This window comes from Drosophila subpulchrella, unplaced genomic scaffold, assembly GCF_014743375.2.
Source record: "Drosophila subpulchrella strain 33 F10 #4 breed RU33 unplaced genomic scaffold, RU_Dsub_v1.1 Primary Assembly Seq61, whole genome shotgun sequence".
Classification (NCBI taxonomy): Eukaryota; Metazoa; Arthropoda; class Insecta; order Diptera; family Drosophilidae; genus Drosophila; species Drosophila subpulchrella.
Genome location: NW_023665697.1, coordinates 80,201 through 96,139, shown reverse-complemented (window position 1 = coordinate 96,139; position 15,939 = coordinate 80,201).

Sequence of the window (15,939 nt, the reverse complement as noted above, 5' to 3'; positions counted from 1 at the left end):
TCGTAAATATGAACGAGGATATCTCGTAAACTATCAAAGATAAGGAATCGGGATTTCAGATTTAGATTCCGTAGCTTTGTACGCAGCGCAATTTTGTTACGCGAATATGCCACGCCCACTCTAACGCCCACAAACCGCCCAAGCCTGTGGCGCCCACAATTTTCATGCTAGATACAAAATTTTAACTGAACTGTATTGGTCTTGTCAATACCTATCGATTGATCCAAAAAAAACTTTGCCTCGCCCACTCTAACGCCCACAACGCTTAAATCTGTCTACCGCCGGTAGGTGGCGCATTTCAATCTCGCTTTGCTGCTTGCATATCTCCATTTCCCCTTGGTCCCTTGGTCGAGAAACCAAAAAAATGTCGGCTGTGTCGGAAAATAAATGCGTTGACCGAAAAGGATGCGTATCCGCTTCCCCAGATTATGTAGTCCCCCAGGATTCTAGTTCAGTCGGCCAGTGTTTAAATTGGCCAAAATCGCGACTTTAGGGCTCGATCACGTGCACATGGAAAATTATCTAACGGGGTTAGAGAGAGCCAGAAAGTAAATCCGCATCTCAGGTTTGCCCATCGACGATACACTAGTAAATAGTGAACAGCCGCGCAACAACGATTAACTCATTGATTTGCAGCTTTTTTAATTATTTCAAAGGCACATAAATTCGCACAATTTAAGGACTTCTTTAACATTTAACCCACCCCGGATGAGTGCTAGATTAAACAACCGAAACGATAACGTAGCAGCAAACAATGCTGGATCACCCATCTTTCACAGGAGCATTGGATCTGACTTAAACAACCGGCCGGATAAGATTGTTCAGATCCTGAATGGGTGGAAGTTAAAGTACTCTGGAGTCGGAGTGTCAGTGGACATCTTAATATATAGAGTTGAGGTACTTACTTACCAGACATAAGATGGAAACTTCGCAATACTGTGCAGAAATGCCGGTATTCTTTTCGAAGGTAAAACCTATGAGTTCTATTGGCGCTACCACAAGTCCGTGAGAAGAGTACAATGGGATCTGTTGTGTTCCGCCTTACGTACACAATTTCGGGAGGAAAGGGACAATGTAGATTTTGAAGAGCTCATTAGAAATAGGAATCAAAGACCAGCTATTACGATAGCGTATCGGGACTAGTGGATCAATTATAAGTTCCTTGGTCTGCTTGCACGAGTCCTAAAGAATTATTTACGTCCAGAGATTGGGCATGAAATTCTTAACGTAGAAATCAGAACGGTTCAAGAGCTGAGAGAAACTTGTAGAGGACGCGAGGTCTTCTTGGATGAAGTCAAGAATATACGCGGTTATGCAAAAGCCAGCCCGTTCAAGCGAGAGATCTCAGAAATAGTTCAAGATTCTGAGGACCGAAGCGAGCAAGAAACAAAGACAGATTTATAAATAGAGGCGTTTTCAATAGTGTGTTGGAACTGTCAGAAAGAGGGCCACAGATACCAGGATTGCCAAGTATAAGCCAAGTTGTGCTAACTGTGCAAAAACTCCAGAGCCGGCACGTCGAAGGAAGGACGTTGCTTAAAGTCGACAATCCCATTTTTTAGATGCATTAGTTAGTAATAATAGTTCTCTACTCCATCACAAAATTCTTAAATTAGGAAAAACACCTGCTGTTCATAAAATCAATTATTTACCTGACTTACAAAAACCCAAGTCGCGTAGTTCAAGGCGTAAGAAAACCTTTTGGCAAACCTTGAAGCGTTGCGAACTCGGCCTAGAATATATTTGTGCCAATCCTTATGCAGCTCGAGATCCTCGACCATATATATCAGTTCGGCTGTTGGATTGCACTGTGTATGGCTTACTTGATTCAGGTGCGTCTATTAGTTGTGTAGGTGGCAGTTTAGCGGCCGAAGTAGAGGCAGGAAATGTGCCTTTTAAGGCGATGGAATGGAATGGTTTGACGGCTGATGGAAGTCCTTAGCGTATAGTATTGCGGATCAAGGTTGAGATAGAATACGCAAATGTTAAGAAATGTTTATTTACATTGTGCCATCTCTGAAACACGACATATACCTGGGGATAGGCTTTTGGAAGCACTACGACCTTCTTTCCAAAAGACTAGCGATAAAGGAAGTAGAATTAGCTGAAGCAAAAGCCAGTGACAGCAGTAGTGACGATACCCATGTTTTATCCGAAGACCAGAGAGGAAAACTTTCGAAAGTTATCAATTGTTTTCCATCTTTCATGCAGGAAGGTCTTGGGAAAACTAATTTAATCACACTCTCAATAGACGGTTCCGGTTTCGCCGGCCGTAGAAAAGGCTATGTATACCGAAATAGGCAGAATGTTACAGTTAGGCGTTATAGAGGACTCGCAAAGTGCTTGGCCTCGGCAATAGTTATGGTAACCAAGCCTAGTACAGTCCGAATTTGTCTTGACTGCCGAAAGGTAAATAGCTTCACAGAAAAAGACGCTTAGCCCTTGCCGCAGATAAACGGGATTTCGAGTCGACTTTCCAAGGCAGAGTTCATTACTAGCTTAGATTTGAAGGATGCCTATTGGCAGGTGCCGTTAGAAGTCACCTCTCGCGACATAACGGCCTTTACTGTTCCCGGTAGGCCGCTTTACCAATTCAAGGTGATGTCATTTGGCCTTCGCAATGCGACGAGTACCATGTCTAGACTTACGTACAAGGTGTTACCGCCGCATTAGCGAAATGAAGTTTTCGTTTATTTAGACGACTTAATGGTGGTTTCGTAAAGCTTCGAGACTCATTTTGAGGTGCTCAGAGAGTTGGCTGTGCACATCAAAAGAGCAGGCTTAACAATCAACGTTAGCAAAAGACATTTTTGCATAAGACGAGTAAGGTATTTAGGCCACATCATTGGTGAAGGCGGAATACGCACAGATGCAGAGAAAGTGGCGGCTATAACAGATTTTCCGATTCCAAAAACCCTCCGTGGACTAAGAAGCTTTATGGGACTCTGTGGCTGGTATAGAAAGTTCGTTGCCAATTTTGCAGCTCTGTCAGCCTCTTTAACAGATCTGATGACGACAAAGCGTAAATTTAGTTTTACCCCTGAAGCAATAAAGGCTTTTCAAGTGCAATCCAGATTTTCAAAGCCCTTCTCAATAAATTGATGCCAGCAAGAGCGGGGTAGGAGCAGTTTTGGTTCAGGTTTCTGAAGAACGAGACGAGCGCCCGATTGCTTTCGTGTCGAATAAGTTGAACAAGGCTCAACGAAACTATACTGTCACGGAGCAAGAGTGTTTGGCAGCGATTGTTGCTCTTAAACATTTCCGAGCGTACGTTGAAGGTCACAGCTTCCAAATTGTCACCAAACACGCTTCTCTTAAGTGGCTTATGGCCAATCGCGACTAAAATTCTCGACTGGGACGATGGGCGATTGCTTTACAACCCTTTAAGTTTCATATCGGTGACCGCAAGGGTTCATTGAACGTAGTTCCCTATACTTTTTCTCCAGTGAACGAAGACGAGCGTTCTGCTATAGATTCACAAGATGATCTACTTGTCAATTTAAGCTCCAGTCATTTCAAGACTGCTGGTTACAACGGATTAGTCGATAGTGTTAGCGCTAACGAGGCCAATTTCCCTGATTTGAAAGTCGATAGTGGATATTTATATAGAAAGGCAGAACATCTGACGGGAGAAACCCTTCATGATAAGTATGCATGGAATCTATGGGTACCCAAATGAAATGCTCGCTCGGCGGGATGCATAAAACTATTGAGAGACTTAGGCGATACTACTATTGGCCCGGATTAGTAAAAGGTGTGAAGGCGTACGTCAATGTTTGCAAAGTGTGAACTTTTTATGACATACGGGACCAGAGACCATTGTTTCAGAAAACGGCTCCCAGTTTCGTGCTCTAGGTTTTAAAAAGCTAATGCAACAGTACGGAGTAACGCACGTACTAACTGCTGTGAATTCCTTTCAAGCTAACGCTTCGGAACGCGTTAATCGCTCAGTCATCTCAGGAATCAGGGCTTATGTACGTTCTGACCAAAAGGACTGGGACGAGAATTTGAGTAGGATTAGTTGCGCTTTGCGTTCATCGGTGCATTCTAGTATCTGAACTTTACCTTACTACATGGTCTATGGTCAACATAAGGTCACATTCTGCTTAGAAAGCTTAACTTGCTCGACGATCGTTCAGTATTGTTTAACCGTTCGGACTCTTTCGAGATTGTTCATACTGAAGCTAAGAAACGGATGCAAAAGATGCATGATGAAAATGAAATACGATACAACTTTCGGTCGAAGTTAGTATCTTTAAAAGCCGGTCAAGAGGTGTTTCGACGTAATTTTAAGCAGAGTTGCTTCCAATCTGGATACAATGCCAAGTTTGGTCCTTCATTTGTCAACGCCAGGGTGCGCAAGAAGTTGGGTAACTGCTATTACGAATTGGAAGATCCACAGAGTCGGTTGTTAAGCACTGACCATGCTAAGGATATCCGCCAGTGGCCTAGCTTCAGGCGGTATTCATTTAGGGTACCTGGTGCAAATACCCTATCTGGATTTCGGCGAAGGGTTTTTTGTAACAGCGCCTGAAGCGTTAGTGCGAGCACGTATATATATGCATAGGTACATATGCACTTAGCTTTGCGTTGCCATATAAGTGGACCTCAGTTGCAGCTGCATTAGATCAGCTGGAATAAATCAGCTGCAACAGAGTCGCAATCTGTACGCTGGGGGGTAGCGGGGTACCGTGGTGGCGCTGATGGAATGGCGTGGGAGGCGACGACAGGAAACTAGCGGCGTCGGCGGGCTGCTGCGCTGGGCTTCGGCGGTTTGCTGATGGTGCGGTTTGCTGCTGGTGCGGCGGAAGCTGTAGGGGAGAAACCACTCGAAACGCGTATATGGCCCTTGATCGAAAAGAATGTACGCACAAAGTTAACTTGGAAAGTAGGCGGGGGTACGACCGCGGTTTATTCAGTTGAGACTCCAGAATCGAACTAACTCCAAAGCGCAGCGGAGACTTCATGGAGGGAGCTGGGAACAGCGCAGGAAAGCGGGAGCGCGAGCGAGCGGGAGAGCGGGAGAGCGGTGCAGCTGGATAGCGGGGCCGGTCCAGATTCGTCGGACAGTGGGCCTGAACATTCCGCCCCCCTTGCAATCGCTAGCGTTGCAAAAAATAAAGGAGACTTCCGTCTCCGGCCAGTCGCCTACGCCTCAAGCCTGCGTACAGGCACCGGAGAGGATCCACCCGAACACCGTCTTCTGGGCTACTGGCAGTCCCTCGTCGACCATGTGGAGGCCCGGCTGTATTACCTTCGGGTAGACGTCCGCGCCCAGGATCAATGAAATAGTGGCTGGCCGGTGGAAACGCTCATCCGCGAGCGGTAGCTCCTTAAATTTCTGGACGACGCTCTCACTGAGCACACGGATGGGGGTGCGGATGCGCACGTTCGGCTCGATCTTGAGGACCACCTCCAGCTTGAGAGCCTCGTCGACCTTCGAACGAATCGTCGCCGTGCATATGCTCTCATCGCCCACGTTTGTTGTCGGCAAACGAAACGCGGCGGCCAGGGATGCATCGATGGAGCTTGTCGGGGTGCACGGATCGATGAGTGCGGCGGTGTCGAACGTCTTCTCTCCGGTCTCGACGATCACCAAAGCAGTCGGGAGGACGTTGACGCTATGACGCTGGAGAGGTGCGGCGAGCGACGGATCTGGTGTCGAGGATGCTGAGCGCGGTGGAGGGGCAGGCGTTTGGCGAGTTGGCGGATCTTGCCGGCGCGAACGCTGCGGAGAAGCGGGCTGTTGCTTGGAGCCGGACTTTTTCCGGGAAACAAGTTCGTGCATGTGGAGCAGCGTGTGATGATTCCGGTTGCACGTTCTGCACCGGTCACCGCTACGACAGCTCCCAGTGGAGTGCTCGTGTGCGAGACAGTTCGCGCAGTACTTGTTTATAAGAACTGCCCGCAGCCGCTTCTCTGCGCTCAGCTTTAGGAACCTCTGACACTTCCGAAGAGGATGGATTCCGCGGCAGACTCGGCATCGGTAGGACTGAGTACCTCTCGTACGTCTGCTATCCAAAGCCTGAGCGCTACGTGGACGGGGAGCCATTTTCCTGTTTAGAGTGTGGATAAGGAAAAAACAAACAGGGCTGATTAACAATGACCTGGATAATGGCTACGGACTAAGGTGTGTAAGAAACGCGGCTCGTTACGAGGTAGTTTTGGGCGGCTCTCTTGGAAGAAGAACCACCTTGGTCACTGGACGTTTGACAATGCCGCGTGTCGTACGAATGTCGACTACGCGGACATTGCCATCGGCTCCCGGAAAAACGGAGTCTATTCTTCCGAGTCCCCTCTCATTTGAGGGCAAATTGTCATCCTTAATGACGACCAGATCGCCAACACGCAGATTTTCTGTGGGGACTTGCCACTTGTTGCGCTTGTGGAGCTCCTTAAGGTACTCATCCTCCCATCGAGTGCGGAATTGTTGATGGAGAGACTTTAAGTGCTGCCACCGGTTCAGAATGGACTTGGATTCGCCCTTTACTTCAGGTTCCACTATGGATAGAAGAGGTCCACCAACAAGAAAGTGCCCTGGTGTCAACGCTAAGAGATCAGTTGGATCCTCGGACATGGGAGATAGCGGTCTGGAATTCAGACAAGCTTCGATTCTCGCTAGGAGGGTGGACAGCTCTTCAAAGGTGTACTTCCGTGTAGCGGTGGACTTGTAAAACAAGGTCTTGAAGCTCTTGACACCAGCTTCCCATATGCCTCCCATATGGGGTGCCCCAGGAGGAATGAATTGCCAGGTGAGCTGCTGATGACTATACGCATCGGTCACAGACTCCTTAACGGCTTGCAGGAAGTCTCGGGAAAGCACGGTGGATGCGCCGACAAAGGTCTTTCCATTGTCGGACTGGACTTGGCAAGGACACCCTCTTCTAGAGACGAAACGAGCGAAAGCGGCAAGAAACTTTTCAGTCGTTAAGTCGGATGTAGGCTCTAGATGGATGGCCTTTGTAGAAAAACAAACGATAACTCACACATACCCTTTCGTAATGAGACAAGCTCTTCCGGTATAATTTTTTATATCAAACGGGTCGGCGTAGTCCATCCCTGTGTACGTGAACGGACGGGAAAAAGACACTCGCTCTTTTGGAAAACTTCCCATCATCTGGACTTGCAATTTCTTTTTGTGGATAACGCAGACCTTGCACGAGTTAACCACTGCCTTCACCAAGTTCTTTATTCTCGGAACCCAGTATCTGGACCGAGTGAGACGCACCACTAACTGGTTACCACCATGTAACGAATTGAGATGCGTGAATTTTACCAGAAGCCGCGAGAGTGCACATTCGTACGGCAGGATTGTCGGATGTCGTTCATCATACCGCAAACTGTCGGAGGACGTTACGCGGCCGCATGCCCTGATTACCCCTTTCTTATCTAAAAGGGGTTCAGGGACAGAATCGAACTTGCCGCGGGCACAGGACGCTTCTGACTCAAGCAGCGGTATTCTTCAGAAAAATACCTGCGCTGAGTGCAAATTGTCATGAGTTCTTCCGCGGCGGCAACGTCCTGGGCCTCTAGACGGACCCCGGAAAGCGGTGATCGTCTTCGACATCGTTGGACAAATCGGTGGACATACGCGAGGACCCGCAAAGCTCTATCTAAATTGGAAAAGCGATCTAGGAAATCTTCTGTCGGCATAGACGCCACATGGACTTTAACGGCACGCTTTTCGATCTCAGTCACCGGCAGGTCGGTTGTCTGGCTGGGCCAATGATCGCGTGGACGTTGCAGCCAAGTGGGTCCATGCCACCAAAGCGGGTTATCCTCCAGCTCTTGAAGGGGAACTCCTCGACTAGCCAAATCAGCAGGATTATGTTCGGATTGAACGTGCGACCAATTGGCCGCCTCAGTGGACTCGGTGATCTTCGTCACCCTGTTGGCAACGAACGTTGTCCAATGGCACGCTGGTTTGGCTAACCATGCTAGCACAATCGTGGAATCGGTCCAACAATGGAATTTTGAGGTCAGCCTCGGCATATTAGGAAGAATGGCTTCGGCAAGGAGAGCCCCACATAACTCCAGCCTGGGAAGGGACACCGTTTTGACTGGCGCCACACGCGTCTTGGCCGTGAGCAAGTGCACCATCGTCTTGTGGCCCACTTCTACGCGCACATAGATCGCAGCACCGTATGCCTTTTGCGAGGCGTCACAGAGTCCGTGATGCTCTACGCGGAACTCTGGACGGAAGGAAACCCATCTGGGTATTCTGAACTGGTCTAGGACCGAATAGCTCTATAGAAAGATGTTCCACCTTTGGCACAGCTCAATTGGAAGTTTATCGTCCCAGCCTAGATCCTGAAGCTAAATCTCTTGCATAAAGATTTTGGCACACACAACAAATGGAGCGAGCCAGCCTGCTGGATCAAACAGCTTGGCAATTTGGGAAAGGACTTGGCGTTTCGTGTGGGAGATTTCCGTTGCTAAATCTGGTGGGACGAAAAAGAACTCATCGGACGTCGCCTTCCATCGTACGCCGAGAGTTTTGGCTGTGCTCTCAGTGTCAATCTCAAGTAAGTCGGTTGTCAGAAGATGATCGCTTTGGATATGAGTTTATATTTCTTTATGGTTGGAGGTCCATTTTCTCAATGGAAACCCCGCGGAATCAAGAGAACTTTGTAGCTCGCGAACAATGAACTTAGCGTTCTCGGCGGAGTCAGCTCCCGAAAGGACATCGTCTACATACATATGATTTCGAATAACGTTGCTCGCTCTTGGATGGCTGAGCTGCACGTCAGTTGCCAACTGTTGCAGGACTCGAATGGCCAGAAATGGCGCGCAATTGACTCCAAAAGTTACCGTCTGTAATTCGAAATCTCAAATGTGCCCCTCGCTGTTGCGGAATAAGATGCCCTGGATCTACCCATATCTGCCGATACATTTTCTCGATATCGGCACTGTAGCCGTATCAGAAATATCGTCACTTCAGGATCTGGACTGGATCGGACTGTAAGACTGGGCCAGCAAGAAGGATATCATTTAAACTGACCCCATTCTCTGAAGGGCTGGATGCATTGAAAACCACACGTAACTTAGTGGTTGTACTTTCCGGCTTGAGCACGGCATGATGCGGAAGGTAATAACTGGCAGAATTATGGGTAGGACGGACTTCTTTCATTTGATGGAGGTCGAGAAACTCTTGAATCACGGAGTCGTATTTGGCTTTCAGCTGACCGTCCCTCTTTAGGCGTTGCTCGGTTCTTAAGAACTGCGACAACGCGGAGGATCTGGAGTGACCGAGGGCGGATTTTACGTTTTGGGGATCACGAAACGGAAGACTTACGACATACCTGCCGTTATCGTCTCTCGTAGTCGTTCGGAGAAAATTTTCCTCACATGTCAAATCGGAAGATTTTGTCACTTTTACTGGCAGATCCTCCACCTCCCAAAATTTGGTGAGAAGCCTATCCAGGGACGTGTCAACTGTGTGGGAGATTCGTGTGGAAAAAACGGAAATCCGATTTTCTCTTGGAGCAGGAACGGGTCCTGTTAGGATCCACCCGAAAATGGTTTCTTGCCCGAGGAGAGAGCCACAAATATTCGGCCGGGTGCCGCTTAGGAGAATGGATGGCAGTATGTCGGCCCCGACCAGAATATCTATCTGTGCGCTCTCGTAGAACTTTGGATCCGCTAGTGACAGTTCGGGAAGATCCCGTAGAAACTGTTGCGGAATCGGACAAGATGGAAGGTTTCCAGCTAATTGAGGAAGAACATAGGCCTTCGTGTTTATTTGCAAGCCAGGCCTGGTCGGAGAACGGATGGTAAACTGACAGAGCTTTTTGGATTCAGCGGATACTGTCTGGTTTAAGCCTGATACTTGGGCTCGGATTACCTGGTGAGGCAACTTAATTAGTTTGAAAAGCCGCTCAGAAATAAAGGTTGCCTCTGATCCTGAATCTATCAATGCACGAGCTTTAAAATTCGACCCCAGGTGACATATGTCAATTATGGCGGTGCCCAGCAAGACGGATCTATACCCCGTCGCGAAGTAATTTTGGACTGTAGAGTCCGTGGACCGGGAAGCGGTGGCAACTGGTGTACTTGGTCTTGATCTGGGTCTTGGGGCGGGATTCGAAGGCGATTGGGAGGAGTTGCCTCTGTGTAGTAAGGTGTGATGGCGGCCGCGGCACGTAAAGCAGCTATGAGTGCTTTCACAATCACGCAGCTGATGCCCTCGTGCGAAGCAGTTCAGACACAGCTGCTTCCTCTTTATATATGCCGACCGCTCGTCGACCGTCATCTGGAGGAACCGTGCACATGTGCGGACAGGATGGTTTCCTTCTTACAAAGGTCACATCCTTTTGGCTTGGATGCTACCCTTGTCTCGTAAGAATTTATTCTTCGAGGCGCTGCAGTGGGGGCGGATGTTTTTGGCAGAGATTGACTCGAGCCTGACGGCCGTACGTTGTCTATGGCTTCTAAGGACATTTCAACGGACATTTAAAGGAAATGACCTTTTTTTCTTTTTTTTTGGGTCAGAATCTGCTCGCCTTTGTTTATGTCGGATAAATAGGAAACCTGGCCCACTTTTGGAACAGTGGAACGAGGTGTCGACAAAAAAAGTAGTGGATCGGGGAAATAGAAATTGGAAGCAAGTACCGACTTGGTTACTTTGCGGAATTAAACCCAATGATACGGATTAGGAACGGTGAGTAAGGAGTTCGAATATCACCCGTTGAGAAGTAATACTATAATATTTAACCCTTTTGGTATATGTATTATGGTTGGGATCAAGTTTGGTATATTTTTGCTGGTATTTTTTGCGTTTGGATAAATTAAGGGGGAAAAATATCAACTATGTGTTAATATATATAGTCCCCAGTGGAGTAATTGTAATATTTCGCCATTACTTAAACTTCCGAATGAAGAAAAAATACCAAATTATGCCAATAAGTTGTTGGCCGGAGGATGCGATCGGTTGATTATTTAATATTGGAGTATTGCTTTAATTTGATTTAATATTCCGAGGGAAAAATATTAAAAATATACCAAAAAAATTGGTGGACGGAGGATGCTATGCATGCGTAGGAGTGCTGGTATTTTTCTCGTTTAAATAAAATAAATTTTACGGAGTAAATACCAAATACCGAAAAAAATACTAAAAAGTTTGATGGTAAATAAAACACATAACACACATAAAAAATTTTCACGTCGGTTGGTGTAATTTTTATTTTATTATTTTTGACCGGATGGCCGACGGAAAACTTTAATTGGTCGGAACGTGATGGTGGAGTTAAAAATTATATGTGAATATATGTAGATATTTGTATGTATGTAGATATTTGTATGGATGTAGATATTTGTATGGATGTAGATATTTGTATGTATGTAGATATTCGTATGTATGTAGATATTCGTATGTATGTAATTTTCGCCGGTTTTAAATTTATTAAATAATTATTGCCGGCGGGGTATATGTTGTTGTGGACGTTTTCGATTTATTTGTATGTGGACTGTATTTGGAAAAACGAAAAAATATTTGCAAGTACTTTAGCGGCTGCGGATATACAGTGAGAAAATCTTGGAAAGTTTTGGGGGCCTGAATTGGCAGAACACTGGAAATTAAATAATTCTCACTGTATGCTTGGCTTGTATTTGCACAATATTTTTTCAAAGCTTGGAATATTTTTTCTCGATTTTATACAAGTGTATGTATGTATGGATGAGCGGCCAAATGCAATTAAGAAAGGAGTCGGAAAAAATTGGCAATATGGCCGCACGTTGCAAAAGGAAAATCGAAGAAAAAATGGCGAAGTAATTTATTAGTTGCCGTTGTCGGATTTAATCGGACTTGGATTTTGGACAAATCGTACAGAAAGTCAAACGAATTATATTTTCGAGTGGCTGACTGCAGACCGGCAATTAATGAGACGAAAAAGCTTTACCTATCTTATCGGGTCGAATGGACCAAAATGTACGCCGGGGGGTAGCGGGGTACCGTGGTGGCGCTGATGGAATGGCGTGGGAGGCGACGGCGGGAAACTGGCGGCGTCGGCGGGCTGCTGCGCTGGGCTTCGGCGGTTTGCTGATGGTGCGGTTTGCTGCTGGTGCGGCGGAAGTTGTAGGGGAGAAACCACTCGAAACGCGTATTTGCCACTTGATCGAAAAGAGTGTACGCACAAAGTTAACTTGCTGAGCTGGGCTTCGGCGGTTTGCTGATGGTGCGGTTTTCTGCTGGTGCGGCGGAAGCTGTAGGGGAGAAACCACTCGAAACGCGTATTTGCCCCTTGATCGAAAAGAGTGTACGCACAAAGTTAACTTGGAAAGTAGGCGGGGGTACGACCGCGGTTTATTCAGTTGAAACTCCAGAATCGAACTAACTAAGTCTAAGCTCCGCTCTGCGCTCCAAAGCGCAGCGGAGACTTCATGGAGGGAGCTGGGAACAGCGCAGGAGAGCGGGAGCGGTGCAGCTGGATAGCGGGGCCGGTCCAGATTCGCCGGACAGTGGGCCTGAACACAATCCAAAGCTCGGCTTCCGCACCACGGCCAACTTCACAGATCCGCATCCGAATTCCGGGCACGTTCTTTTCTTTCAAAGATTCCAAAGCGATCACACGCGTTCAATTCGAGTGCGGCACGCTAAATCCGAAAAAAATATACGAACAAGTGCTCTGCAAATCGAGTTGGATATTTATTTATATTGGCAGTTGCCTAAGTAAGCTGAAAAATGAGTGCTCCATGTTTGGAGTCACGCGGTCGCCCACCGCGTCCACAGGAGCACCCCCTGGCAGACGTGCTTGTGAATATGTAGTCCCCCAGGATTCCAGTTCAGTCGGCCAGTGTTTAAGTTGGCCAAAAACGCGACTTTAGGGCTCGATCACGTGCACGTGAAAAATTACCCAAGAGCAAGAAAGTGAATCCGCAGCTGAGGTTTGCCCATCGTCGATACACTAATAAATAGTAAACAGCCACGCTACAACGATTATTTCAAAGGCACATAAGTTCGCACAATGTTAGGATTTCTTTAACATTTAACCCACCCAGGATGAGAATATGCACAGAATGGCATACTAAGAGAAAAGTTTTAAAACTAAATTAAATTAAATATTAAATAAAATAAAATTATTTTAGGAACAGAAAAAATAGGCTTAGGTAGAACCGAATGAAAGAATGACAAGAAAGGACGCTGTAGTCGAATACCTCGACTATCAGATACCCGTTACTCAGCTATAGGGCCAAAAGGGAAATGGAGATATGTAAGCAGCAAAGCGAGATTGAAATGCGCCACCTAACCGCGATCTCAATATATGGTTATGTGGGCGGTAGACAGATTTATGCGTTATGGGCGTTAGAGTGGGCGTGACAATTTTTTTTTGGGTCAATCAATAGGTATTGACGAGACTAATACATTTCAGCAAAAATTTGATTCTACCATGAAAATTGTGGGCGCCACAAGCTTAGGCGGCTTGTGGGCGTGGCAAACTTTTTTTTGGATTAATCGATAGGTATTGACGAGACAAATACATTTCAGTTAAAATCTTTTATCTAGCATACAAATTGTGGGCGCCACAGGTTTGGGCGGTATGTGGGCGTTAGAGTAGGCGTGCCATATTCGCGTAAGAAACTTGCTCTGCGTACAAGGCTACGGAATCTAAATTTTAAGTCCCAATTCTCTATCATTGACAGTTTCCGAGATATTTTTTGAAGTTTGTGGGCGTTAAAGTAGGCGTGGAAAACTTTTTTTCGACGATATTCTCATCCATATGAAGTAATGTCATTTTCCAACACACCTCCTCAAAAGTCTTATGCTCATGAATTATAAATTTAAAGTTCAAGAAAGAATTTAACATTTGAATTGGCAAGACAAGATATCTCTGGGAGTGCACATTGACCCAACATTTGTTGCTTGGGGAAACCCAGTAAAACCCAACTAGGTCAATCTTAACAAGAAAGGAAGTTAGCTTCGGCAAGCCGAAGCTTATATACCCTTGCAGCTATATTTATTAAATTTAAAAACACAAAAAATGATATTCCCAATAGTATAAGATAATATGTCAAAAAACACCGAAGCTATAATTTGTTTCATATTATTTTCCTACCAATTTTCCGATCGTTCCTATGGCAGCTATATGATATAGTCGTCCGATTTTGATAAAATTAAATTCGAAATTCAGAACTAATTAAAAAATGTTATTTCCAAGCGTTGGAGGTTATATGTTGAAAAACACCGAATCTATAATTTGTTTCATATTATTTTCCCACCAATTTTCCGATCGTCCCTATGGCAGCTATATGATACAGTCGTCCGATTTTGATAAAATTAAATTCAAAAAAAATTCAGAGCTAATTAAAAATTTTATTTCCAATTTTACGATCGTTCCTTTGGCAGCTATATGATATAGTCGTCCGATTTTGATAAAATTTAATTCGAAATTCAGAACTAATTAAAAAATTTTATTTCCAAGCGTAGGAGGTTATATGTTGAGGAACACCGAAGCTATAATTTGTTTCATATTATTTTCCTACCAATTTTACGATCGTTCCTATGGCAGCTATATGATATAGTCATCCGATTTTGATAAAATTAAATTTGAAATTCAGAACTAATTAAAAAATGTTATTTCCAAGCGTAGGAGGTTATATGTTAAGGAACACCGAAGCTATAACTTGTTTCATATTATTTTCCCACCAATTTTACGATCGTTCCTATGGCAGATATATGATATAGTCTTCCGATTTTGATAAAATTTAATTCGAAATTCAAGACTAATTAAAAAATTTTACTTCCAAGGTAAGGAGGTAATATGTTAAAAAAACACCAAAGATATAATTTTTAAACATTTTTTTTTCCGATTATTCCTATGGGAGCTATAAGATATAGTTGTCCGATCCGGCTGGTTCCGACTTATATACTACCTGCAAAAGATATAAGACTTTTGGGAAAGTTTCAGCCCGATAGCTTTAAAACTGAGAGACTAGTTTGCGTAGAAACGGACGGACAGACGGACAGACGGACAGACAGACAGACGGACAGACGGACAGACGGACAGACGGACATGGCTAGATCGACTCGTCTAGTGATGCTGATCAAGAATATATATACTTTATGGGGTCGGAAACGTCTCCTTCACTGCGTTGAAAACTTCTGACTGAAATCATTATACCCTCTGCAAGGGTACAAAAATAATATAAAGAACAATGAATATTTAAAACAAGAAAGGAAGTTAGCTTCGGCAAGCCGAAGCTTATATACCCTTGCAGCTATAATTATTAAATTTAAAAACACAAAAAATGATATTCCCAATAGTATAAGATAATATGTCAAAAAACACCGAAGCTATAATTTGTTTCATATTATTTTCCTACCAATTTTCCGATCGTTCCTATGGCAGCTATATGATATAGTCGTCCGATTTCGATAAAATTTAATTCAAAATTCAAAATTATTTAAAAATTGTTATTTCCAAGCTTAGGAGTTTATATGCTAAAAAACACCAAAGATATAATTTTTTTTCATTTTTTTGTCCGATTATTCCTATGGGAGCTATAAGATATAGTTGTCCGATCCGGCTGGTTCCGACTTATATACTACCTGCAAAAGATATAAAACTTTTGGGAAAGTTTCAGCCCGATAGCTTTAAAACTGAGAGACTAGTTTGCGTAGAAACGGACGGACAGACGGACAGACGGACAGACGGACAGACGGACATGGCTAGATCGACTCGTCTAGTCATGCTGATCAAGAATATATATACTTTATGGGGTCGGAAACGTCTCCTTCACTGCGTTGCAAACTTCTGACTGAAATCAATATACCCTCTGCAAGGGTATAAAAATGACAAAATGGTGTGATGCAAAATTAACATACAAAACAATTAAATCCAATTTCAGTAAGAAATCTTATAAATTTAAAAATAACTAGAAATTATGACAGATTTTAAAGGAAATAACGTAGTTTCAAAAATTATTCTTTAATTGATAAATTAA